Raw genomic sequence first — 27,045 nt, forward strand, 5'->3', positions numbered from 1 at the left:
ATTGTAACATGACGACCTATGTGACTTTGGCAGGACATTTTAGCGCCTAGTTTAGAGCTAGTGGGCTAAGATTTTAAACAAACGATCGGTGGGAATCCAGCTTTCAGGGGTTAGGGTTAGGGTTAGGGTTAGGGTTAGGGTTAGTTAGGGTTAGGGTTAGGGTTAGGGTTAGGGTTAGGGTTAGGGTTAGGGTTAGGGTTAGGGTTAGGGTAGGGTTAGGGTTTAGGGTTAGGGTTAGGTTAGGGTTAGGGTTAGTTAGGGTTAGGGTTAGGGTTAGGGTTAGGGTTAGGGTTAGGGTTAGGGTTAGGGTTAGGGTTAGGGTTTGGGTTAGGGTTAGGGTTTAGGGTTAGGGTTAGTAGGGTTAGGGTTAGGTTAGGGTTAGGGTTAGGGTTAGGGTTAGGGTTAGGGTTAGGGTTAGTGTTAGGGTTAGGGTTAGGGTTAGGGTTAGGGTTAGGGTTAGGTTAGGTTAGTAGGTTAGTGGGTTAGGGTTAGGGTTAGGGTTAGGGTTAGGGTTAGGGTTAGGGTTAGGGTTTAGGGTTAGGGTTAGGTTAGGTTAGGGTTAGGGAAGGGAATCCGAGCCTCCCCCTCTGGGGACGCGAGCGCCCCCGAGAGGAAGGAAATGCACTGTCCATCCCCCAAGCTCCACACTACGCAACCGCCCGGCCCCACCACTGAGACACGCGGAAGAATTCCCCTTTAATGTACTCTGATTTGAGTTACTTCAATTTGGTTTTATGTTTGTTTTGACCTTTTTGTTGTCTTATTTGACTTCAATTGTTCCGTATTTGGTTTTATGTTTGTTTTGACCTTTTTGTCTTATTTGACTTCAATTTGTCTTTTGTTATCACCCTGTGTCCTTATTTGACTTTATTTTTTGTCTTGTTTGACTTCCATTTGTTTTTTTGTTAATAAAATTGCTTTTGATCACTCTGTGTCCTTATTCGACTTTATTTTTTGTCTTGTTTGACTTCAGTTTGTTTTTTGTTGCTTTTGATCATCCTGTGTCCTTATTTGACTTTAATTTTTGTCTTATTTGACTTCCATTTGTTTTTTTGTGAATAAAATTGCTTTTGATCACCCTTTGTCCTTATTTGACTTTATGTTTGTGACTTTTTGTCTTTGTTTTGTTTTTCTTAGTTTTCTAAATTTAGACTTTTCATTTTATTTGTCTTCTAATTAGCCGAATTTGGCGTGCCAACCTCCTTCCATTAATTACAATTTGTTCCGTCCATCCTCCAAATTTAGGTTTTAAGTTTGTCTGTCCTCATTTTGACTTTGGTATCATTTTGTTCTTTCTTATCCTTAATTTAGGTTCAATTCCTCCTTAATTTAGGTTCAATTTATTTTAGTTCCACATCTTTCTTTGTCTTTTCACCATTCCCCTAACCAAATTTGGCGCCCCCTGTCCATCAAATAAAAAATGGCATGTCCGCCCCAAAATAAATACATACACATATACATTTAATGGCACCCCCCACATCAGTCCAGCATCATTCCCCCGAGTAAGCTTTTCGCGCGCGACGTTTCGGCTTGGTTTAGCCTTCTTCAGGCACTGCTTACTCACTGTGTCTGTTGGACTTCTTGTCCTTCCGTTTGTCGTTTCCCCAAGATGCTTTTCTTTCAAACAAAATCTTCTCTTGTTTATTCTGTCTCGTAGCTGTTCCTCTTTCCGTTGCTTTTCTTCAATTGTGGTTTGTTTTGGTTCCTCTGTTGGTCTTTTGGTTCCTCTTCTGTGTTTGTGTTTCCCGCTTGGTCATCTCCACTCCACTTCCTTGTTTGTGTTTTCCGCTTAGTCATTTCCTGTCTGCGTTCCACTCTTTTCCGTCCCCTCTTGTTGGGCTTGTTTTTTGGTTCCGCTTGTTTTTGGTTCCGCTTCTGTTCTTTACTCTTTTAGTGTTTGAGTGATTTCTCTTTTCTTTTTTGAGTTATTTTGCTTCTGTTCTTTACTCTTTTAGTGTTTGAGTGATTTCTCTTTTCTTTTTTGAGTTATTTTGCTTCTGTTCTTTACTCTTTTAGTCTTTGAGTGATTTCTCCTTTCTTTTTTGAGTTATTTTGAATTTTTCGCCCCATTGGGAGAGGCCCTAGGGTTCGGGTTATTCCCCGAATTTAATGGCGTAACTGGGGTTGCGCAGATCCAAATTTAAGGTTAGGGCTGGACCCCTCTGAGGTTATGGTTAGGATCCGGAGTGGGTGAGGCATCCGGTCCTCCAAGGAGGAGCCGGCAGGAATCCCCCCACAACGCGACCCCCCCCACTGGCGCCAACTCCAGCCACACTCATTCCACCAACCTGACTAAGGTCCAATTTGTTGGTTCACGTGCTCGTCCGGCATCACCTCCTCTGTTGCGGATGGATCCCTCGGATCCCAGCTACGACTCCAGCTCACGCGGCTTACGGCTCTCTGGCGGCGCGACTCCATTCACGCGTCTTACGGCTCCCTGGCGGCGCGACTCCACTCACGCGGCTTACGGCTCTCCGGCGGCGCGACTCCACTCACGCGGCTTAGGCTCTCTGGCGGCGCGACTCCAATAGGTAAGGTCCGGAAGGCGGGACAAGGCGACCAGGGCCAGGGCCGGGGGACGAGCACGCAGGCGAGGGACCCCACCGAATCCAGGCCAATGGCGCGGGATCCAAGGGAGGGGTTCGGGCAGAAGAGAGCAAGGGGGAGGCACTGGCGAGGTTAGGGAAGGGAATCCGAGCCTCCCCCTCTGGGGACGCGAGCGCCCCCGAGAGGAAGGAAATGCACTGTCCATCCCCCAAGCTCCACACTACGCAACCGCCCGGCCCCACCACTGAGACACGCGGAAGAATTCCCCTTTAATGTACTCTGATTTGAGTTACTTCAATTTGGTTTTATGTTTGTTTTGACCTTTTTGTTGTCTTATTTGACTTCAATTGTTCCGTATTTGGTTTTATGTTTGTTTTGACCTTTTTGTCTTATTTGACTTCAATTTGTCTTTTGTTATCACCCTGTGTCCTTATTTGACTTTATTTTTTGTCTTGTTTGACTTCCATTTGTTTTTTTGTTAATAAAATTGCTTTTGATCACTCTGTGTCCTTATTCGACTTTATTTTTTGTCTTGTTTGACTTCAGTTTGTTTTTTGTTGCTTTTGATCATCCTGTGTCCTTATTTGACTTTAATTTTTGTCTTATTTGACTTCCATTTGTTTTTTTGTGAATAAAATTGCTTTTGATCACCCTTTGTCCTTATTTGACTTTATGTTTGTGACTTTTTGTCTTTGTTTTGTTTTTCTTAGTTTTCTAAATTTAGACTTTTCATTTTATTTGTCTTCTAATTAGCCGAATTTGGCGTGCCAACCTCCTTCCATTAATTACAATTTGTTCCGTCCATCCTCCAAATTTAGGTTTTAAGTTTGTCTGTCCTCATTTTGACTTTGGTATCATTTTGTTCTTTCTTATCCTTAATTTAGGTTCAATTCCTCCTTAATTTAGGTTCAATTTATTTTAGTTCCACATCTTTCTTTGTCTTTTCACCATTCCCCTAACCAAATTTGGCGCCCCCTGTCCATCAAATAAAAAATGGCATGTCCGCCCCAAAATAAATACATACACATATACATTTAATGGCACCCCCCACATCAGTCCAGCATCATTCCCCCGAGTAAGCTTTTCGCGCGCGACGTTTCGGCTTGGTTTAGCCTTCTTCAGGCACTGCTTACTCACTGTGTCTGTTGGACTTCTTGTCCTTCCGTTTGTCGTTTCCCCAAGATGCTTTTCTTTCAAACAAAATCTTCTCTTGTTTATTCTGTCTCGTAGCTGTTCCTCTTTCCGTTGCTTTTCTTCAATTGTGGTTTGTTTTGGTTCCTCTGTTGGTCTTTTGGTTCCTCTTCTGTGTTTGTGTTTCCCGCTTGGTCATCTCCACTCCACTTCCTTGTTTGTGTTTTCCGCTTAGTCATTTCCTGTCTGCGTTCCACTCTTTTCCGTCCCCTCTTGTTGGGCTTGTTTTTTGGTTCCGCTTGTTTTTGGTTCCGCTTCTATTCTTTACTCTTTTAGTGTTTGAGTGATTTCTCTTTTCTTTTTTGAGTTATTTTGCTTCTGTTCTTTACTCTTTTAGTGTTTGAGTGATTTCTCTTTTCTTTTTTGAGTTATTTTGCTTCTGTTCTTTACTCTTTTAGTCTTTGAGTGATTTCTCCTTTCTTTTTTGAGTTATTTTGAATTTTTCGCCCCATTGGGAGAGGCCCTAGGGTTCGGGTTATTCCCCGAATTTAATGGCGTAACTGGGGTTGCGCAGATCCAAATTTAAGGTTAGGGCTGGACCCCTCTGAGGTTATGGTTAGGATCCGGAGTGGGTGAGGCATCCGGTCCTCCAAGGAGGAGCCGGCAGGAATCCCCCCACAACGCGACCCCCCCCACTGGCGCCAACTCCAGCCACACTCATTCCACCAACCTGACTAAGGTCCAATTTGTTGGTTCACGTGCTCGTCCGGCATCACCTCCTCTGTTGCGGATGGATCCCTCGGATCCCAGCTACGACTCCAGCTCACGCGGCTTACGGCTCTCTGGCGGCGCGACTCCATTCACGCGTCTTACGGCTCCCTGGCGGCGCGACTCCACTCACGCGGCTTACGGCTCTCCGGCGGCGCGACTCCACTCACGCGGCTTAGGCTCTCTGGCGGCGCGACTCCAATAGGTAAGGTCCGGAAGGCGGGACAAGGCGACCAGGGCCAGGGCCGGGGGACGAGCACGCAGGCGAGGGACCCCACCGAATCCAGGCCAATGGCGCGGGATCCAAGGGAGGGGTTCGGGCAGAAGAGAGCAAGGGGGAGGCACTGGCGAGGTTAGGGAAGGGAATCCGAGCCTCCCCCTCTGGGGACGCGAGCGCCCCCGAGAGGAAGGAAATGCACTGTCCATCCCCCAAGCTCCACACTACGCAACCGCCCGGCCCCACCACTGAGACACGCGGAAGAATTCCCCTTTAATGTACTCTGATTTGAGTTACTTCAATTTGGTTTTATGTTTGTTTTGACCTTTTTGTTGTCTTATTTGACTTCAATTGTTCCGTATTTGGTTTTATGTTTGTTTTGACCTTTTTGTCTTATTTGACTTCAATTTGTCTTTTGTTATCACCCTGTGTCCTTATTTGACTTTATTTTTTGTCTTGTTTGACTTCCATTTGTTTTTTTGTTAATAAAATTGCTTTTGATCACTCTGTGTCCTTATTCGACTTTATTTTTTGTCTTGTTTGACTTCAGTTTGTTTTTTGTTGCTTTTGATCATCCTGTGTCCTTATTTGACTTTAATTTTTGTCTTATTTGACTTCCATTTGTTTTTTTGTGAATAAAATTGCTTTTGATCACCCTTTGTCCTTATTTGACTTTATGTTTGTGACTTTTTGTCTTTGTTTTGTTTTTCTTAGTTTTCTAAATTTAGACTTTTCATTTTATTTGTCTTCTAATTAGCCGAATTTGGCGTGCCAACCTCCTTCCATTAATTACAATTTGTTCCGTCCATCCTCCAAATTTAGGTTTTAAGTTTGTCTGTCCTCATTTTGACTTTGGTATCATTTTGTTCTTTCTTATCCTTAATTTAGGTTCAATTCCTCCTTAATTTAGGTTCAATTTATTTTAGTTCCACATCTTTCTTTGTCTTTTCACCATTCCCCTAACCAAATTTGGCGCCCCCTGTCCATCAAATAAAAAATGGCATGTCCGCCCCAAAATAAATACATACACATATACATTTAATGGCACCCCCCACATCAGTCCAGCATCATTCCCCCGAGTAAGCTTTTCGCGCGCGACGTTTCGGCTTGGTTTAGCCTTCTTCAGGCACTGCTTACTCACTGTGTCTGTTGGACTTCTTGTCCTTCCGTTTGTCGTTTCCCCAAGATGCTTTTCTTTCAAACAAAATCTTCTCTTGTTTATTCTGTCTCGTAGCTGTTCCTCTTTCCGTTGCTTTTCTTCAATTGTGGTTTGTTTTGGTTCCTCTGTTGGTCTTTTGGTTCCTCTTCTGTGTTTGTGTTTCCCGCTTGGTCATCTCCACTCCACTTCCTTGTTTGTGTTTTCCGCTTAGTCATTTCCTGTCTGCGTTCCACTCTTTTCCGTCCCCTCTTGTTGGGCTTGTTTTTTGGTTCCGCTTGTTTTTGGTTCCGCTTCTGTTCTTTACTCTTTTAGTGTTTGAGTGATTTCTCTTTTCTTTTTTGAGTTATTTTGCTTCTGTTCTTTACTCTTTTAGTGTTTGAGTGATTTCTCTTTTCTTTTTTGAGTTATTTTGCTTCTGTTCTTTACTCTTTTAGTCTTTGAGTGATTTCTCCTTTCTTTTTTGAGTTTTTGAATTTTTCGCCCCATTGGGAGAGGCCCTAGGGTTCGGGTTATTCCCCGAATTTAATGGCGTAACTGGGGTTGCGCAGATCCAAATTTAAGGTTAGGGCTGGACCCCTCTGAGGTTATGGTTAGGATCCGGAGTGGGTGAGGCATCCGGTCCTCCAAGGAGGAGCCGGCAGGAATCCCCCCACAACGCGACCCCCCCCACTGGCGCCAACTCCAGCCACACTCATTCCACCAACCTGACTAAGGTCCAATTTGTTGGTTCACGTGCTCGTCCGGCATCACCTCCTCTGTTGCGGATGGATCCCTCGGATCCCAGCTACGACTCCAGCTCACGCGGCTTACGGCTCTCTGGCGGCGCGACTCCATTCACGCGTCTTACGGCTCCCTGGCGGCGCGACTCCACTCACGCGGCTTACGGCTCTCCGGCGGCGCGACTCCACTCACGCGGCTTAGGCTCTCTGGCGGCGCGACTCCAATAGGTAAGGTCCGGAAGGCGGGACAAGGCGACCAGGGCCAGGGCCGGGGGACGAGCACGCAGGCGAGGGACCCCACCGAATCCAGGCCAATGGCGCGGGATCCAAGGGAGGGGTTCGGGCAGAAGAGAGCAAGGGGGAGGCACTGGCGAGGTTAGGGAAGGGAATCCGAGCCTCCCCCTCTGGGGACGCGAGCGCCCCCGAGAGGAAGGAAATGCACTGTCCATCCCCCAAGCTCCACACTACGCAACCGCCCGGCCCCACCACTGAGACACGCGGAAGAATTCCCCTTTAATGTACTCTGATTTGAGTTACTTCAATTTGGTTTTATGTTTGTTTTGACCTTTTTGTTGTCTTATTTGACTTCAATTGTTCCGTATTTGGTTTTATGTTTGTTTTGACCTTTTTGTCTTATTTGACTTCAATTTGTCTTTTGTTATCACCCTGTGTCCTTATTTGACTTTATTTTTTGTCTTGTTTGACTTCCATTTGTTTTTTTGTTAATAAAATTGCTTTTGATCACTCTGTGTCCTTATTCGACTTTATTTTTTGTCTTGTTTGACTTCAGTTTGTTTTTTGTTGCTTTTGATCATCCTGTGTCCTTATTTGACTTTAATTTTTGTCTTATTTGACTTCCATTTGTTTTTTTGTGAATAAAATTGCTTTTGATCACCCTTTGTCCTTATTTGACTTTATGTTTGTGACTTTTTGTCTTTGTTTTGTTTTTCTTAGTTTTCTAAATTTAGACTTTTCATTTTATTTGTCTTCTAATTAGCCGAATTTGGCGTGCCAACCTCCTTCCATTAATTACAATTTGTTCCGTCCATCCTCCAAATTTAGGTTTTAAGTTTGTCTGTCCTCATTTTGACTTTGGTATCATTTTGTTCTTTCTTATCCTTAATTTAGGTTCAATTCCTCCTTAATTTAGGTTCAATTTATTTTAGTTCCACATCTTTCTTTGTCTTTTCACCATTCCCCTAACCAAATTTGGCGCCCCCTGTCCATCAAATAAAAAATGGCATGTCCGCCCCAAAATAAATACATACACATATACATTTAATGGCACCCCCCACATCAGTCCAGCATCATTCCCCCGAGTAAGCTTTTCGCGCGCGACGTTTCGGCTTGGTTTAGCCTTCTTCAGGCACTGCTTACTCACTGTGTCTGTTGGACTTCTTGTCCTTCCGTTTGTCGTTTCCCCAAGATGCTTTTCTTTCAAACAAAATCTTCTCTTGTTTATTCTGTCTCGTAGCTGTTCCTCTTTCCGTTGCTTTTCTTCAATTGTGGTTTGTTTTGGTTCCTCTGTTGGTCTTTTGGTTCCTCTTCTGTGTTTGTGTTTCCCGCTTGGTCATCTCCACTCCACTTCCTTGTTTGTGTTTTCCGCTTAGTCATTTCCTGTCTGCGTTCCACTCTTTTCCGTCCCCTCTTGTTGGGCTTGTTTTTTGGTTCCGCTTGTTTTTGGTTCCGCTTCTAGTTCTTTACTCTTTTAGTGTTTGAGTGATTTCTCTTTTCTTTTTTGAGTTATTTTGCTTCTGTTCTTTACTCTTTTAGTGTTTGAGTGATTTCTCTTTTCTTTTTTGAGTTATTTTGCTTCTGTTCTTTACTCTTTTAGTCTTTGAGTGATTTCTCCTTTCTTTTTTGAGTTATTTTGAATTTTTCGCCCCATTGGGAGAGGCCCTAGGGTTCGGGTTATTCCCCGAATTTAATGGCGTAACTGGGGTTGCGCAGATCCAAATTTAAGGTTAGGGCTGGACCCCTCTGAGGTTATGGTTAGGATCCGGAGTGGGTGAGGCATCCGGTCCTCCAAGGAGGAGCCGGCAGGAATCCCCCCACAACGCGACCCCCCCCACTGGCGCCAACTCCAGCCACACTCATTCCACCAACCTGACTAAGGTCCAATTTGTTGGTTCACGTGCTCGTCCGGCATCACCTCCTCTGTTGCGGATGGATCCCTCGGATCCCAGCTACGACTCCAGCTCACGCGGCTTACGGCTCTCTGGCGGCGCGACTCCATTCACGCGTCTTACGGCTCCCTGGCGGCGCGACTCCACTCACGCGGCTTACGGCTCTCCGGCGGCGCGACTCCACTCACGCGGCTTAGGCTCTCTGGCGGCGCGACTCCAATAGGTAAGGTCCGGAAGGCGGGACAAGGCGACCAGGGCCAGGGCCGGGGGACGAGCACGCAGGCGAGGGACCCCACCGAATCCAGGCCAATGGCGCGGGATCCAAGGGAGGGGTTCGGGCAGAAGAGAGCAAGGGGGAGGCACTGGCGAGGTTAGGGAAGGGAATCCGAGCCTCCCCCTCTGGGGACGCGAGCGCCCCCGAGAGGAAGGAAATGCACTGTCCATCCCCCAAGCTCCACACTACGCAACCGCCCGGCCCCACCACTGAGACACGCGGAAGAATTCCCCTTTAATGTACTCTGATTTGAGTTACTTCAATTTGGTTTTATGTTTGTTTTGACCTTTTTGTTGTCTTATTTGACTTCAATTGTTCCGTATTTGGTTTTATGTTTGTTTTGACCTTTTTGTCTTATTTGACTTCAATTTGTCTTTTGTTATCACCCTGTGTCCTTATTTGACTTTATTTTTTGTCTTGTTTGACTTCCATTTGTTTTTTTGTTAATAAAATTGCTTTTGATCACTCTGTGTCCTTATTCGACTTTATTTTTTGTCTTGTTTGACTTCAGTTTGTTTTTTGTTGCTTTTGATCATCCTGTGTCCTTATTTGACTTTAATTTTTGTCTTATTTGACTTCCATTTGTTTTTTTGTGAATAAAATTGCTTTTGATCACCCTTTGTCCTTATTTGACTTTATGTTTGTGACTTTTTGTCTTTGTTTTGTTTTTCTTAGTTTTCTAAATTTAGACTTTTCATTTTATTTGTCTTCTAATTAGCCGAATTTGGCGTGCCAACCTCCTTCCATTAATTACAATTTGTTCCGTCCATCCTCCAAATTTAGGTTTTAAGTTTGTCTGTCCTCATTTTGACTTTGGTATCATTTTGTTCTTTCTTATCCTTAATTTAGGTTCAATTCCTCCTTAATTTAGGTTCAATTTATTTTAGTTCCACATCTTTCTTTGTCTTTTCACCATTCCCCTAACCAAATTTGGCGCCCCCTGTCCATCAAATAAAAAATGGCATGTCCGCCCCAAAATAAATACATACACATATACATTTAATGGCACCCCCCACATCAGTCCAGCATCATTCCCCCGAGTAAGCTTTTCGCGCGCGACGTTTCGGCTTGGTTTAGCCTTCTTCAGGCACTGCTTACTCACTGTGTCTGTTGGACTTCTTGTCCTTCCGTTTGTCGTTTCCCCAAGATGCTTTTCTTTCAAACAAAATCTTCTCTTGTTTATTCTGTCTCGTAGCTGTTCCTCTTTCCGTTGCTTTTCTTCAATTGTGGTTTGTTTTGGTTCCTCTGTTGGTCTTTTGGTTCCTCTTCTGTGTTTGTGTTTCCCGCTTGGTCATCTCCACTCCACTTCCTTGTTTGTGTTTTCCGCTTAGTCATTTCCTGTCTGCGTTCCACTCTTTTCCGTCCCCTCTTGTTGGGCTTGTTTTTTGGTTCCGCTTGTTTTTGGTTCCGCTTCTGTTCTTTACTCTTTTAGTGTTTGAGTGATTTCTCTTTTCTTTTTTGAGTTATTTTGCTTCTGTTCTTTACTCTTTTAGTGTTTGAGTGATTTCTCTTTTCTTTTTTGAGTTATTTTGCTTCTGTTCTTTACTCTTTTAGTCTTTGAGTGATTTCTCCTTTCTTTTTTGAGTTATTTTGAATTTTTCGCCCCATTGGGAGAGGCCCTAGGGTTCGGGTTATTCCCCGAATTTAATGGCGTAACTGGGGTTGCGCAGATCCAAATTTAAGGTTAGGGCTGGACCCCTCTGAGGTTATGGTTAGGATCCGGAGTGGGTGAGGCATCCGGTCCTCCAAGGAGGAGCCGGCAGGAATCCCCCCACAACGCGACCCCCCCCACTGGCGCCAACTCCAGCCACACTCATTCCACCAACCTGACTAAGGTCCAATTTGTTGGTTCACGTGCTCGTCCGGCATCACCTCCTCTGTTGCGGATGGATCCCTCGGATCCCAGCTACGACTCCAGCTCACGCGGCTTACGGCTCTCTGGCGGCGCGACTCCATTCACGCGTCTTACGGCTCCCTGGCGGCGCGACTCCACTCACGCGGCTTACGGCTCTCCGGCGGCGCGACTCCACTCACGCGGCTTAGGCTCTCTGGCGGCGCGACTCCAATAGGTAAGGTCCGGAAGGCGGGACAAGGCGACCAGGGCCAGGGCCGGGGGACGAGCACGCAGGCGAGGGACCCCACCGAATCCAGGCCAATGGCGCGGGATCCAAGGGAGGGGTTCGGGCAGAAGAGAGCAAGGGGGAGGCACTGGCGAGGTTAGGGAAGGGAATCCGAGCCTCCCCCTCTGGGGACGCGAGCGCCCCCGAGAGGAAGGAAATGCACTGTCCATCCCCCAAGCTCCACACTACGCAACCGCCCGGCCCCACCACTGAGACACGCGGAAGAATTCCCCTTTAATGTACTCTGATTTGAGTTACTTCAATTTGGTTTTATGTTTGTTTTGACCTTTTTGTTGTCTTATTTGACTTCAATTGTTCCGTATTTGGTTTTATGTTTGTTTTGACCTTTTTGTCTTATTTGACTTCAATTTGTCTTTTGTTATCACCCTGTGTCCTTATTTGACTTTATTTTTTGTCTTGTTTGACTTCCATTTGTTTTTTTGTTAATAAAATTGCTTTTGATCACTCTGTGTCCTTATTCGACTTTATTTTTTGTCTTGTTTGACTTCAGTTTGTTTTTTGTTGCTTTTGATCATCCTGTGTCCTTATTTGACTTTAATTTTTGTCTTATTTGACTTCCATTTGTTTTTTTGTGAATAAAATTGCTTTTGATCACCCTTTGTCCTTATTTGACTTTATGTTTGTGACTTTTTGTCTTTGTTTTGTTTTTCTTAGTTTTCTAAATTTAGACTTTTCATTTTATTTGTCTTCTAATTAGCCGAATTTGGCGTGCCAACCTCCTTCCATTAATTACAATTTGTTCCGTCCATCCTCCAAATTTAGGTTTTAAGTTTGTCTGTCCTCATTTTGACTTTGGTATCATTTTGTTCTTTCTTATCCTTAATTTAGGTTCAATTCCTCCTTAATTTAGGTTCAATTTATTTTAGTTCCACATCTTTCTTTGTCTTTTCACCATTCCCCTAACCAAATTTGGCGCCCCCTGTCCATCAAATAAAAAATGGCATGTCCGCCCCAAAATAAATACATACACATATACATTTAATGGCACCCCCCACATCAGTCCAGCATCATTCCCCCGAGTAAGCTTTTCGCGCGCGACGTTTCGGCTTGGTTTAGCCTTCTTCAGGCACTGCTTACTCACTGTGTCTGTTGGACTTCTTGTCCTTCCGTTTGTCGTTTCCCCAAGATGCTTTTCTTTCAAACAAAATCTTCTCTTGTTTATTCTGTCTCGTAGCTGTTCCTCTTTCCGTTGCTTTTCTTCAATTGTGGTTTGTTTTGGTTCCTCTGTTGGTCTTTTGGTTCCTCTTCTGTGTTTGTGTTTCCCGCTTGGTCATCTCCACTCCACTTCCTTGTTTGTGTTTTCCGCTTAGTCATTTCCTGTCTGCGTTCCACTCTTTTCCGTCCCCTCTTGTTGGGCTTGTTTTTTGGTTCCGCTTGTTTTTGGTTCCGCTTCTATTCTTTACTCTTTTAGTGTTTGAGTGATTTCTCTTTTCTTTTTTGAGTTATTTTGCTTCTGTTCTTTACTCTTTTAGTGTTTGAGTGATTTCTCTTTTCTTTTTTGAGTTATTTTGCTTCTGTTCTTTACTCTTTTAGTCTTTGAGTGATTTCTCCTTTCTTTTTTGAGTTTTTGAATTTTTCGCCCCATTGGGAGAGGCCCTAGGGTTCGGGTTATTCCCCGAATTTAATGGCGTAACTGGGGTTGCGCAGATCCAAATTTAAGGTTAGGGCTGGACCCCTCTGAGGTTATGGTTAGGATCCGGAGTGGGTGAGGCATCCGGTCCTCCAAGGAGGAGCCGGCAGGAATCCCCCCACAACGCGACCCCCCCCACTGGCGCCAACTCCAGCCACACTCATTCCACCAACCTGACTAAGGTCCAATTTGTTGGTTCACGTGCTCGTCCGGCATCACCTCCTCTGTTGCGGATGGATCCCTCGGATCCCAGCTACGACTCCAGCTCACGCGGCTTACGGCTCTCTGGCGGCGCGACTCCATTCACGCGTCTTACGGCTCCCTGGCGGCGCGACTCCACTCACGCGGCTTACGGCTCTCCGGCGGCGCGACTCCACTCACGCGGCTTAGGCTCTCTGGCGGCGCGACTCCAATAGGTAAGGTCCGGAAGGCGGGACAAGGCGACCAGGGCCAGGGCCGGGGGACGAGCACGCAGGCGAGGGACCCCACCGAATCCAGGCCAATGGCGCGGGATCCAAGGGAGGGGTTCGGGCAGAAGAGAGCAAGGGGGAGGCACTGGCGAGGTTAGGGAAGGGAATCCGAGCCTCCCCCTCTGGGGACGCGAGCGCCCCCGAGAGGAAGGAAATGCACTGTCCATCCCCCAAGCTCCACACTACGCAACCGCCCGGCCCCACCACTGAGACACGCGGAAGAATTCCCCTTTAATGTACTCTGATTTGAGTTACTTCAATTTGGTTTTATGTTTGTTTTGACCTTTTTGTTGTCTTATTTGACTTCAATTGTTCCGTATTTGGTTTTATGTTTGTTTTGACCTTTTTGTCTTATTTGACTTCAATTTGTCTTTTGTTATCACCCTGTGTCCTTATTTGACTTTATTTTTTGTCTTGTTTGACTTCCATTTGTTTTTTTGTTAATAAAATTGCTTTTGATCACTCTGTGTCCTTATTCGACTTTATTTTTTGTCTTGTTTGACTTCAGTTTGTTTTTTGTTGCTTTTGATCATCCTGTGTCCTTATTTGACTTTAATTTTTGTCTTATTTGACTTCCATTTGTTTTTTTGTGAATAAAATTGCTTTTGATCACCCTTTGTCCTTATTTGACTTTATGTTTGTGACTTTTTGTCTTTGTTTTGTTTTTCTTAGTTTTCTAAATTTAGACTTTTCATTTTATTTGTCTTCTAATTAGCCGAATTTGGCGTGCCAACCTCCTTCCATTAATTACAATTTGTTCCGTCCATCCTCCAAATTTAGGTTTTAAGTTTGTCTGTCCTCATTTTGACTTTGGTATCATTTTGTTCTTTCTTATCCTTAATTTAGGTTCAATTCCTCCTTAATTTAGGTTCAATTTATTTTAGTTCCACATCTTTCTTTGTCTTTTCACCATTCCCCTAACCAAATTTGGCGCCCCCTGTCCATCAAATAAAAAATGGCATGTCCGCCCCAAAATAAATACATACACATATACATTTAATGGCACCCCCCACATCAGTCCAGCATCATTCCCCCGAGTAAGCTTTTCGCGCGCGACGTTTCGGCTTGGTTTAGCCTTCTTCAGGCACTGCTTACTCACTGTGTCTGTTGGACTTCTTGTCCTTCCGTTTGTCGTTTCCCCAAGATGCTTTTCTTTCAAACAAAATCTTCTCTTGTTTATTCTGTCTCGTAGCTGTTCCTCTTTCCGTTGCTTTTCTTCAATTGTGGTTTGTTTTGGTTCCTCTGTTGGTCTTTTGGTTCCTCTTCTGTGTTTGTGTTTCCCGCTTGGTCATCTCCACTCCACTTCCTTGTTTGTGTTTTCCGCTTAGTCATTTCCTGTCTGCGTTCCACTCTTTTCCGTCCCCTCTTGTTGGGCTTGTTTTTTGGTTCCGCTTGTTTTTGGTTCCGCTTCTGTTCTTTACTCTTTTAGTGTTTGAGTGATTTCTCTTTTCTTTTTTGAGTTATTTTGCTTCTGTTCTTTACTCTTTTAGTGTTTGAGTGATTTCTCTTTTCTTTTTTGAGTTATTTTGCTTCTGTTCTTTACTCTTTTAGTCTTTGAGTGATTTCTCCTTTCTTTTTTGAGTTTTTGAATTTTTCGCCCCATTGGGAGAGGCCCTAGGGTTCGGGTTATTCCCCGAATTTAATGGCGTAACTGGGGTTGCGCAGATCCAAATTTAAGGTTAGGGCTGGACCCCTCTGAGGTTATGGTTAGGATCCGGAGTGGGTGAGGCATCCGGTCCTCCAAGGAGGAGCCGGCAGGAATCCCCCCACAACGCGACCCCCCCCACTGGCGCCAACTCCAGCCACACTCATTCCACCAACCTGACTAAGGTCCAATTTGTTGGTTCACGTGCTCGTCCGGCATCACCTCCTCTGTTGCGGATGGATCCCTCGGATCCCAGCTACGACTCCAGCTCACGCGGCTTACGGCTCTCTGGCGGCGCGACTCCATTCACGCGTCTTACGGCTCCCTGGCGGCGCGACTCCACTCACGCGGCTTACGGCTCTCCGGCGGCGCGACTCCACTCACGCGGCTTAGGCTCTCTGGCGGCGCGACTCCAATAGGTAAGGTCCGGAAGGCGGGACAAGGCGACCAGGGCCAGGGCCGGGGGACGAGCACGCAGGCGAGGGACCCCACCGAATCCAGGCCAATGGCGCGGGATCCAAGGGAGGGGTTCGGGCAGAAGAGAGCAAGGGGGAGGCACTGGCGAGGTTAGGGAAGGGAATCCGAGCCTCCCCCTCTGGGGACGCGAGCGCCCCCGAGAGGAAGGAAATGCACTGTCCATCCCCCAAGCTCCACACTACGCAACCGCCCGGCCCCACCACTGAGACACGCGGAAGAATTCCCCTTTAATGTACTCTGATTTGAGTTACTTCAATTTGGTTTTATGTTTGTTTTGACCTTTTTGTTGTCTTATTTGACTTCAATTGTTCCGTATTTGGTTTTATGTTTGTTTTGACCTTTTTGTCTTATTTGACTTCAATTTGTCTTTTGTTATCACCCTGTGTCCTTATTTGACTTTATTTTTTGTCTTGTTTGACTTCCATTTGTTTTTTTGTTAATAAAATTGCTTTTGATCACTCTGTGTCCTTATTCGACTTTATTTTTTGTCTTGTTTGACTTCAGTTTGTTTTTTGTTGCTTTTGATCATCCTGTGTCCTTATTTGACTTTAATTTTTGTCTTATTTGACTTCCATTTGTTTTTTTGTGAATAAAATTGCTTTTGATCACCCTTTGTCCTTATTTGACTTTATGTTTGTGACTTTTTGTCTTTGTTTTGTTTTTCTTAGTTTTCTAAATTTAGACTTTTCATTTTATTTGTCTTCTAATTAGCCGAATTTGGCGTGCCAACCTCCTTCCATTAATTACAATTTGTTCCGTCCATCCTCCAAATTTAGGTTTTAAGTTTGTCTGTCCTCATTTTGACTTTGGTATCATTTTGTTCTTTCTTATCCTTAATTTAGGTTCAATTCCTCCTTAATTTAGGTTCAATTTATTTTAGTTCCACATCTTTCTTTGTCTTTTCACCATTCCCCTAACCAAATTTGGCGCCCCCTGTCCATCAAATAAAAAATGGCATGTCCGCCCCAAAATAAATACATACACATATACATTTAATGGCACCCCCCACATCAGTCCAGCATCATTCCCCCGAGTAAGCTTTTCGCGCGCGACGTTTCGGCTTGGTTTAGCCTTCTTCAGGCACTGCTTACTCACTGTGTCTGTTGGACTTCTTGTCCTTCCGTTTGTCGTTTCCCCAAGATGCTTTTCTTTCAAACAAAATCTTCTCTTGTTTATTCTGTCTCGTAGCTGTTCCTCTTTCCGTTGCTTTTCTTCAATTGTGGTTTGTTTTGGTTCCTCTGTTGGTCTTTTGGTTCCTCTTCTGTGTTTGTGTTTCCCGCTTGGTCATCTCCACTCCACTTCCTTGTTTGTGTTTTCCGCTTAGTCATTTCCTGTCTGCGTTCCACTCTTTTCCGTCCCCTCTTGTTGGGCTTGTTTTTTGGTTCCGCTTGTTTTTGGTTCCGCTTCTGTTCTTTACTCTTTTAGTGTTTGAGTGATTTCTCTTTTCTTTTTTGAGTTATTTTGCTTCTGTTCTTTACTCTTTTAGTGTTTGAGTGATTTCTCTTTTCTTTTTTGAGTTATTTTGCTTCTGTTCTTTACTCTTTTAGTCTTTGAGTGATTTCTCCTTTCTTTTTTGAGTTATTTGAATTTTTCGCCCCATTGGGAGAGGCCCTAGGGTTCGGGTTATTCCCCGAATTTAATGGCGTAACTGGGGTTGCGCAGATCCAAATTTAAGGTTAGGGCTGGACCCCTCTGAGGTTATGGTTAGGATCCGGAGTGGGTGAGGCATCCGGTCCTCCAAGGAGGAGCCGGCAGGAATCCCCCCACAACGCGACCCCCCCCACTGGCGCCAACTCCAGCCACACTCATTCCACCAACCTGACTAAGGTCCAATTTGTTGGTTCACGTGCTCGTCCGGCATCACCTCCTCTGTTGCGGATGGATCCCTCGGATCCCAGCTACGACTCCAGCTCACGCGGCTTACGGCTCTCTGGCGGCGCGACTCCATTCACGCGTCTTACGGCTCCCTGGCGGCGCGACTCCACTCACGCGGCTTACGGCTCTCCGGCGGCGCGACTCCACTCACGCGGCTTAGGCTCTCTGGCGGCGCGACTCCAATAGGTAAGGTCCGGAAGGCGGGACAAGGCGACCAGGGCCAGGGCCGGGGGACGAGCACGCAGGCGAGGGACCCCACCGAATCCAGGCCAATGGCGCGGGATCCAAGGGAGGGGTTCGGGCAGAAGAGAGCAAGGGGGAGGCACTGGCGAGGTTAGGGAAGGGAATCCGAGCCTCCCCCTCTGGGGACGCGAGCGCCCCCGAGAGGAAGGAAATGCACTGTCCATCCCCCAAGCTCCACACTACGCAACCGCCCGGCCCCACCACTGAGACACGCGGAAGAATTCCCCTTTAATGTACTCTGATTTGAGTTACTTCAATTTGGTTTTATGTTTGTTTTGACCTTTTTGTTGTCTTATTTGACTTCAATTGTTCCGTATTTGGTTTTATGTTTGTTTTGACCTTTTTGTCTTATTTGACTTCAATTTGTCTTTTGTTATCACCCTGTGTCCTTATTTGACTTTATTTTTTGTCTTGTTTGACTTCCATTTGTTTTTTTGTTAATAAAATTGCTTTTGATCACTCTGTGTCCTTATTCGACTTTATTTTTTGTCTTGTTTGACTTCAGTTTGTTTTTTGTTGCTTTTGATCATCCTGTGTCCTTATTTGACTTTAATTTTTGTCTTATTTGACTTCCATTTGTTTTTTTGTGAATAAAATTGCTTTTGATCACCCTTTGTCCTTATTTGACTTTATGTTTGTGACTTTTTGTCTTTGTTTTGTTTTTCTTAGTTTTCTAAATTTAGACTTTTCATTTTATTTGTCTTCTAATTAGCCGAATTTGGCGTGCCAACCTCCTTCCATTAATTACAATTTGTTCCGTCCATCCTCCAAATTTAGGTTTTAAGTTTGTCTGTCCTCATTTTGACTTTGGTATCATTTTGTTCTTTCTTATCCTTAATTTAGGTTCAATTCCTCCTTAATTTAGGTTCAATTTATTTTAGTTCCACATCTTTCTTTGTCTTTTCACCATTCCCCTAACCAAATTTGGCGCCCCCTGTCCATCAAATAAAAAATGGCATGTCCGCCCCAAAATAAATACATACACATATACATTTAATGGCACCCCCCACATCAGTCCAGCATCATTCCCCCGAGTAAGCTTTTCGCGCGCGACGTTTCGGCTTGGTTTAGCCTTCTTCAGGCACTGCTTACTCACTGTGTCTGTTGGACTTCTTGTCCTTCCGTTTGTCGTTTCCCCAAGATGCTTTTCTTTCAAACAAAATCTTCTCTTGTTTATTCTGTCTCGTAGCTGTTCCTCTTTCCGTTGCTTTTCTTCAATTGTGGTTTGTTTTGGTTCCTCTGTTGGTCTTTTGGTTCCTCTTCTGTGTTTGTGTTTCCCGCTTGGTCATCTCCACTCCACTTCCTTGTTTGTGTTTTCCGCTTAGTCATTTCCTGTCTGCGTTCCACTCTTTTCCGTCCCCTCTTGTTGGGCTTGTTTTTTGGTTCCGCTTGTTTTTGGTTCCGCTTCTGTTCTTTACTCTTTTAGTGTTTGAGTGATTTCTCTTTTCTTTTTTGAGTTATTTTGCTTCTGTTCTTTACTCTTTTAGTGTTTGAGTGATTTCTCTTTTCTTTTTTGAGTTATTTTGCTTCTGTTCTTTACTCTTTTAGTCTTTGAGTGATTTCTCCTTTCTTTTTTGAGTTTTTTGAATTTTTCGCCCCATTGGGAGAGGCCCTAGGGTTCGGGTTATTCCCCGAATTTAATGGCGTAACTGGGGTTGCGCAGATCCAAATTTAAGGTTAGGGCTGGACCCCTCTGAGGTTATGGTTAGGATCCGGAGTGGGTGAGGCATCCGGTCCTCCAAGGAGGAGCCGGCAGGAATCCCCCCACAACGCGACCCCCCCCACTGGCGCCAACTCCAGCCACACTCATTCCACCAACCTGACTAAGGTCCAATTTGTTGGTTCACGTGCTCGTCCGGCATCACCTCCTCTGTTGCGGATGGATCCCTCGGATCCCAGCTACGACTCCAGCTCACGCGGCTTACGGCTCTCTGGCGGCGCGACTCCATTCACGCGTCTTACGGCTCCCTGGCGGCGCGACTCCACTCACGCGGCTTACGGCTCTCCGGCGGCGCGACTCCACTCACGCGGCTTAGGCTCTCTGGCGGCGCGACTCCAATAGGTAAGGTCCGGAAGGCGGGACAAGGCGACCAGGGCCAGGGCCGGGGGACGAGCACGCAGGCGAGGGACCCCACCGAATCCAGGCCAATGGCGCGGGATCCAAGGGAGGGGTTCGGGCAGAAGAGAGCAAGGGGGAGGCACTGGCGAGGTTAGGGAAGGGAATCCGAGCCTCCCCCTCTGGGGACGCGAGCGCCCCCGAGAGGAAGGAAATGCACTGTCCATCCCCCAAGCTCCACACTACGCAACCGCCCGGCCCCACCACTGAGACACGCGGAAGAATTCCCCTTTAATGTACTCTGATTTGAGTTACTTCAATTTGGTTTTATGTTTGTTTTGACCTTTTTGTTGTCTTATTTGACTTCAATTGTTCCGTATTTGGTTTTATGTTTGTTTTGACCTTTTTGTCTTATTTGACTTCAATTTGTCTTTTGTTATCACCCTGTGTCCTTATTTGACTTTATTTTTTGTCTTGTTTGACTTCCATTTGTTTTTTTGTTAATAAAATTGCTTTTGATCACTCTGTGTCCTTATTCGACTTTATTTTTTGTCTTGTTTGACTTCAGTTTGTTTTTTGTTGCTTTTGATCATCCTGTGTCCTTATTTGACTTTAATTTTTGTCTTATTTGACTTCCATTTGTTTTTTTGTGAATAAAATTGCTTTTGATCACCCTTTGTCCTTATTTGACTTTATGTTTGTGACTTTTTGTCTTTGTTTTGTTTTTCTTAGTTTTCTAAATTTAGACTTTTCATTTTATTTGTCTTCTAATTAGCCGAATTTGGCGTGCCAACCTCCTTCCATTAATTACAATTTGTTCCGTCCATCCTCCAAATTTAGGTTTTAAGTTTGTCTGTCCTCATTTTGACTTTGGTATCATTTTGTTCTTTCTTATCCTTAATTTAGGTTCAATTCCTCCTTAATTTAGGTTCAATTTATTTTAGTTCCACATCTTTCTTTGTCTTTTCACCATTCCCCTAACCAAATTTGGCGCCCCCTGTCCATCAAATAAAAAATGGCATGTCCGCCCCAAAATAAATACATACACATATACATTTAATGGCACCCCCCACATCAGTCCAGCATCATTCCCCCGAGTAAGCTTTTCGCGCGCGACGTTTCGGCTTGGTTTAGCCTTCTTCAGGCACTGCTTACTCACTGTGTCTGTTGGACTTCTTGTCCTTCCGTTTGTCGTTTCCCCAAGATGCTTTTCTTTCAAACAAAATCTTCTCTTGTTTATTCTGTCTCGTAGCTGTTCCTCTTTCCGTTGCTTTTCTTCAATTGTGGTTTGTTTTGGTTCCTCTGTTGGTCTTTTGGTTCCTCTTCTGTGTTTGTGTTTCCCGCTTGGTCATCTCCACTCCACTTCCTTGTTTGTGTTTTCCGCTTAGTCATTTCCTGTCTGCGTTCCACTCTTTTCCGTCCCCTCTTGTTGGGCTTGTTTTTTGGTTCCGCTTGTTTTTGGTTCCGCTTCTGTTCTTTACTCTTTTAGTGTTTGAGTGATTTCTCTTTTCTTTTTTGAGTTATTTTGCTTCTGTTCTTTACTCTTTTAGTGTTTGAGTGATTTCTCTTTTCTTTTTTGAGTTATTTTGCTTCTGTTCTTTACTCTTTTAGTCTTTGAGTGATTTCTCCTTTCTTTTTTGAGTTTTTTGAATTTTTCGCCCCATTGGGAGAGGCCCTAGGGTTCGGGTTATTCCCCGAATTTAATGGCGTAACTGGGGTTGCGCAGATCCAAATTTAAGGTTAGGGCTGGACCCCTCTGAGGTTATGGTTAGGATCCGGAGTGGGTGAGGCATCCGGTCCTCCAAGGAGGAGCCGGCAGGAATCCCCCCACAACGCGACCCCCCCCACTGGCGCCAACTCCAGCCACACTCATTCCACCAACCTGACTAAGGTCCAATTTGTTGGTTCACGTGCTCGTCCGGCATCACCTCCTCTGTTGCGGATGGATCCCTCGGATCCCAGCTACGACTCCAGCTCACGCGGCTTACGGCTCTCTGGCGGCGCGACTCCATTCACGCGTCTTACGGCTCCCTGGCGGCGCGACTCCACTCACGCGGCTTACGGCTCTCCGGCGGCGCGACTCCACTCACGCGGCTTAGGCTCTCTGGCGGCGCGACTCCAATAGGTAAGGTCCGGAAGGCGGGACAAGGCGACCAGGGCCAGGGCCGGGGGACGAGCACGCAGGCGAGGGACCCCACCGAATCCAGGCCAATGGCGCGGGATCCAAGGGAGGGGTTCGGGCAGAAGAGAGCAAGGGGGAGGCACTGGCGAGGTTAGGGAAGGGAATCCGAGCCTCCCCCTCTGGGGACGCGAGCGCCCCCGAGAGGAAGGAAATGCACTGTCCATCCCCCAAGCTCCACACTACGCAACCGCCCGGCCCCACCACTGAGACACGCGGAAGAATTCCCCTTTAATGTACTCTGATTTGAGTTACTTCAATTTGGTTTTATGTTTGTTTTGACCTTTTTGTTGTCTTATTTGACTTCAATTGTTCCGTATTTGGTTTTATGTTTGTTTTGACCTTTTTGTCTTATTTGACTTCAATTTGTCTTTTGTTATCACCCTGTGTCCTTATTTGACTTTATTTTTTGTCTTGTTTGACTTCCATTTGTTTTTTTGTTAATAAAATTGCTTTTGATCACTCTGTGTCCTTATTCGACTTTATTTTTTGTCTTGTTTGACTTCAGTTTGTTTTTTGTTGCTTTTGATCATCCTGTGTCCTTATTTGACTTTAATTTTTGTCTTATTTGACTTCCATTTGTTTTTTTGTGAATAAAATTGCTTTTGATCACCCTTTGTCCTTATTTGACTTTATGTTTGTGACTTTTTGTCTTTGTTTTGTTTTTCTTAGTTTTCTAAATTTAGACTTTTCATTTTATTTGTCTTCTAATTAGCCGAATTTGGCGTGCCAACCTCCTTCCATTAATTACAATTTGTTCCGTCCATCCTCCAAATTTAGGTTTTAAGTTTGTCTGTCCTCATTTTGACTTTGGTATCATTTTGTTCTTTCTTATCCTTAATTTAGGTTCAATTCCTCCTTAATTTAGGTTCAATTTATTTTAGTTCCACATCTTTCTTTGTCTTTTCACCATTCCCCTAACCAAATTTGGCGCCCCCTGTCCATCAAATAAAAAATGGCATGTCCGCCCCAAAATAAATACATACACATATACATTTAATGGCACCCCCCACATCAGTCCAGCATCATTCCCCCGAGTAAGCTTTTCGCGCGCGACGTTTCGGCTTGGTTTAGCCTTCTTCAGGCACTGCTTACTCACTGTGTCTGTTGGACTTCTTGTCCTTCCGTTTGTCGTTTCCCCAAGATGCTTTTCTTTCAAACAAAATCTTCTCTTGTTTATTCTGTCTCGTAGCTGTTCCTCTTTCCGTTGCTTTTCTTCAATTGTGGTTTGTTTTGGTTCCTCTGTTGGTCTTTTGGTTCCTCTTCTGTGTTTGTGTTTCCCGCTTGGTCATCTCCACTCCACTTCCTTGTTTGTGTTTTCCGCTTAGTCATTTCCTGTCTGCGTTCCACTCTTTTCCGTCCCCTCTTGTTGGGCTTGTTTTTTGGTTCCGCTTGTTTTTGGTTCCGCTTCTGTTCTTTACTCTTTTAGTGTTTGAGTGATTTCTCTTTTCTTTTTTGAGTTATTTTGCTTCTGTTCTTTACTCTTTTAGTGTTTGAGTGATTTCTCTTTTCTTTTTTGAGTTATTTTGCTTCTGTTCTTTACTCTTTTAGTCTTTGAGTGATTTCTCCTTTCTTTTTTGAGTTTTTGAATTTTTCGCCCCATTGGGAGAGGCCCTAGGGTTCGGGTTATTCCCCGAATTTAATGGCGTAACTGGGGTTGCGCAGATCCAAATTTAAGGTTAGGGCTGGACCCCTCTGAGGTTATGGTTAGGATCCGGAGTGGGTGAGGCATCCGGTCCTCCAAGGAGGAGCCGGCAGGAATCCCCCCACAACGCGACCCCCCCCACTGGCGCCAACTCCAGCCACACTCATTCCACCAACCTGACTAAGGTCCAATTTGTTGGTTCACGTGCTCGTCCGGCATCACCTCCTCTGTTGCGGATGGATCCCTCGGATCCCAGCTACGACTCCAGCTCACGCGGCTTACGGCTCTCTGGCGGCGCGACTCCATTCACGCGTCTTACGGCTCCCTGGCGGCGCGACTCCACTCACGCGGCTTACGGCTCTCCGGCGGCGCGACTCCACTCACGCGGCTTAGGCTCTCTGGCGGCGCGACTCCAATAGGTAAGGTCCGGAAGGCGGGACAAGGCGACCAGGGCCAGGGCCGGGGGACGAGCACGCAGGCGAGGGACCCCACCGAATCCAGGCCAATGGCGCGGGATCCAAGGGAGGGGTTCGGGCAGAAGAGAGCAAGGGGGAGGCACTGGCGAGGTTAGGGAAGGGAATCCGAGCCTCCCCCTCTGGGGACGCGAGCGCCCCCGAGAGGAAGGAAATGCACTGTCCATCCCCCAAGCTCCACACTACGCAACCGCCCGGCCCCACCACTGAGACACGCGGAAGAATTCCCCTTTAATGTACTCTGATTTGAGTTACTTCAATTTGGTTTTATGTTTGTTTTGACCTTTTTGTTGTCTTATTTGACTTCAATTGTTCCGTATTTGGTTTTATGTTTGTTTTGACCTTTTTGTCTTATTTGACTTCAATTTGTCTTTTGTTATCACCCTGTGTCCTTATTTGACTTTATTTTTTGTCTTGTTTGACTTCCATTTGTTTTTTTGTTAATAAAATTGCTTTTGATCACTCTGTGTCCTTATTCGACTTTATTTTTTGTCTTGTTTGACTTCAGTTTGTTTTTTGTTGCTTTTGATCATCCTGTGTCCTTATTTGACTTTAATTTTTGTCTTATTTGACTTCCATTTGTTTTTTTGTGAATAAAATTGCTTTTGATCACCCTTTGTCCTTATTTGACTTTATGTTTGTGACTTTTTGTCTTTGTTTTGTTTTTCTTAGTTTTCTAAATTTAGACTTTTCATTTTATTTGTCTTCTAATTAGCCGAATTTGGCGTGCCAACCTCCTTCCATTAATTACAATTTGTTCCGTCCATCCTCCAAATTTAGGTTTTAAGTTTGTCTGTCCTCATTTTGACTTTGGTATCATTTTGTTCTTTCTTATCCTTAATTTAGGTTCAATTCCTCCTTAATTTAGGTTCAATTTATTTTAGTTCCACATCTTTCTTTGTCTTTTCACCATTCCCCTAACCAAATTTGGCGCCCCCTGTCCATCAAATAAAAAATGGCATGTCCGCCCCAAAATAAATACATACACATATACATTTAATGGCACCCCCCACATCAGTCCAGCATCATTCCCCCGAGTAAGCTTTTCGCGCGCGACGTTTCGGCTTGGTTTAGCCTTCTTCAGGCACTGCTTACTCACTGTGTCTGTTGGACTTCTTGTCCTTCCGTTTGTCGTTTCCCCAAGATGCTTTTCTTTCAAACAAAATCTTCTCTTGTTTATTCTGTCTCGTAGCTGTTCCTCTTTCCGTTGCTTTTCTTCAATTGTGGTTTGTTTTGGTTCCTCTGTTGGTCTTTTGGTTCCTCTTCTGTGTTTGTGTTTCCCGCTTGGTCATCTCCACTCCACTTCCTTGTTTGTGTTTTCCGCTTAGTCATTTCCTGTCTGCGTTCCACTCTTTTCCGTCCCCTCTTGTTGGGCTTGTTTTTTGGTTCCGCTTGTTTTTGGTTCCGCTTCTGTTCTTTACTCTTTTAGTGTTTGAGTGATTTCTCTTTTCTTTTTTGAGTTATTTTGCTTCTGTTCTTTACTCTTTTAGTGTTTGAGTGATTTCTCTTTTCTTTTTTGAGTTATTTTGCTTCTGTTCTTTACTCTTTTAGTCTTTGAGTGATTTCTCCTTTCTTTTTTGAGTTTTTGAATTTTTCGCCCCATTGGGAGAGGCCCTAGGGTTCGGGTTATTCCCCGAATTTAATGGCGTAACTGGGGTTGCGCAGATCCAAATTTAAGGTTAGGGCTGGACCCCTCTGAGGTTATGGTTAGGATCCGGAGTGGGTGAGGCATCCGGTCCTCCAAGGAGGAGCCGGCAGGAATCCCCCCACAACGCGACCCCCCCCACTGGCGCCAACTCCAGCCACACTCATTCCACCAACCTGACTAAGGTCCAATTTGTTGGTTCACGTGCTCGTCCGGCATCACCTCCTCTGTTGCGGATGGATCCCTCGGATCCCAGCTACGACTCCAGCTCACGCGGCTTACGGCTCTCTGGCGGCGCGACTCCATTCACGCGTCTTACGGCTCCCTGGCGGCGCGACTCCACTCACGCGGCTTACGGCTCTCCGGCGGCGCGACTCCACTCACGCGGCTTAGGCTCTCTGGCGGCGCGACTCCAATAGGTAAGGTCCGGAAGGCGGGACAAGGCGACCAGGGCCAGGGCCGGGGGACGAGCACGCAGGCGAGGGACCCCACCGAATCCAGGCCAATGGCGCGGGATCCAAGGGAGGGGTTCGGGCAGAAGAGAGCAAGGGGGAGGCACTGGCGAGGTTAGGGAAGGGAATCCGAGCCTCCCCCTCTGGGGACGCGAGCGCCCCCGAGAGGAAGGAAATGCACTGTCCATCCCCCAAGCTCCACACTACGCAACCGCCCGGCCCCACCACTGAGACACGCGGAAGAATTCCCCTTTAATGTACTCTGATTTGAGTTACTTCAATTTGGTTTTATGTTTGTTTTGACCTTTTTGTTGTCTTATTTGACTTCAATTGTTCCGTATTTGGTTTTATGTTTGTTTTGACCTTTTTGTCTTATTTGACTTCAATTTGTCTTTTGTTATCACCCTGTGTCCTTATTTGACTTTATTTTTTGTCTTGTTTGACTTCCATTTGTTTTTTTGTTAATAAAATTGCTTTTGATCACTCTGTGTCCTTATTCGACTTTATTTTTTGTCTTGTTTGACTTCAGTTTGTTTTTTGTTGCTTTTGATCATCCTGTGTCCTTATTTGACTTTAATTTTTGTCTTATTTGACTTCCATTTGTTTTTTTGTGAATAAAATTGCTTTTGATCACCCTTTGTCCTTATTTGACTTTATGTTTGTGACTTTTTGTCTTTGTTTTGTTTTTCTTAGTTTTCTAAATTTAGACTTTTCATTTTATTTGTCTTCTAATTAGCCGAATTTGGCGTGCCAACCTCCTTCCATTAATTACAATTTGTTCCGTCCATCCTCCAAATTTAGGTTTTAAGTTTGTCTGTCCTCATTTTGACTTTGGTATCATTTTGTTCTTTCTTATCCTTAATTTAGGTTCAATTCCTCCTTAATTTAGGTTCAATTTATTTTAGTTCCACATCTTTCTTTGTCTTTTCACCATTCCCCTAACCAAATTTGGCGCCCCCTGTCCATCAAATAAAAAATGGCATGTCCGCCCCAAAATAAATACATACACATATACATTTAATGGCACCCCCCACATCAGTCCAGCATCATTCCCCCGAGTAAGCTTTTCGCGCGCGACGTTTCGGCTTGGTTTAGCCTTCTTCAGGCACTGCTTACTCACTGTGTCTGTTGGACTTCTTGTCCTTCCGTTTGTCGTTTCCCCAAGATGCTTTT

General features: G+C 45.0%; 3 long non-coding RNA genes across 3 annotated transcripts; all 3 read right to left on the bottom strand.

The window, feature by feature from the left end:
• Window positions 1-716: 716 nt before the first annotated feature.
• Window positions 717-8,234, bottom strand: LOC133398820 (uncharacterized). Its single transcript, XR_009768076.1, has 2 exons — window positions 2,869-8,234; window positions 717-807 (listed from the first exon to the last, which is right to left on the bottom strand). It is a non-coding gene; the product is annotated as an uncharacterized LOC133398820 (long non-coding RNA).
• Window positions 8,235-9,195: 961 nt separating this feature from the next.
• LOC133398821 (uncharacterized) lies at window positions 9,196-18,985 on the bottom strand. The gene is made up of 2 exons (XR_009768077.1): window positions 17,703-18,985; window positions 9,196-15,642 (listed from the first exon to the last, which is right to left on the bottom strand). It is a non-coding gene; the product is annotated as an uncharacterized LOC133398821 (long non-coding RNA).
• An 804-nt stretch (window positions 18,986-19,789) lies between these two features.
• LOC133398822 (uncharacterized) lies at window positions 19,790-27,031 on the bottom strand. The gene is made up of 2 exons (XR_009768078.1): window positions 21,941-27,031; window positions 19,790-19,880 (listed from the first exon to the last, which is right to left on the bottom strand). It is a non-coding gene; the product is annotated as an uncharacterized LOC133398822 (long non-coding RNA).
• Window positions 27,032-27,045: the final 14 nt, after the last annotated feature.

This window comes from Phycodurus eques, unplaced genomic scaffold (assembly GCF_024500275.1).
Source record: "Phycodurus eques isolate BA_2022a unplaced genomic scaffold, UOR_Pequ_1.1 contig_349, whole genome shotgun sequence".
In the NCBI taxonomy this organism is placed as follows: Eukaryota; Metazoa; Chordata; class Actinopteri; order Syngnathiformes; family Syngnathidae; genus Phycodurus; species Phycodurus eques.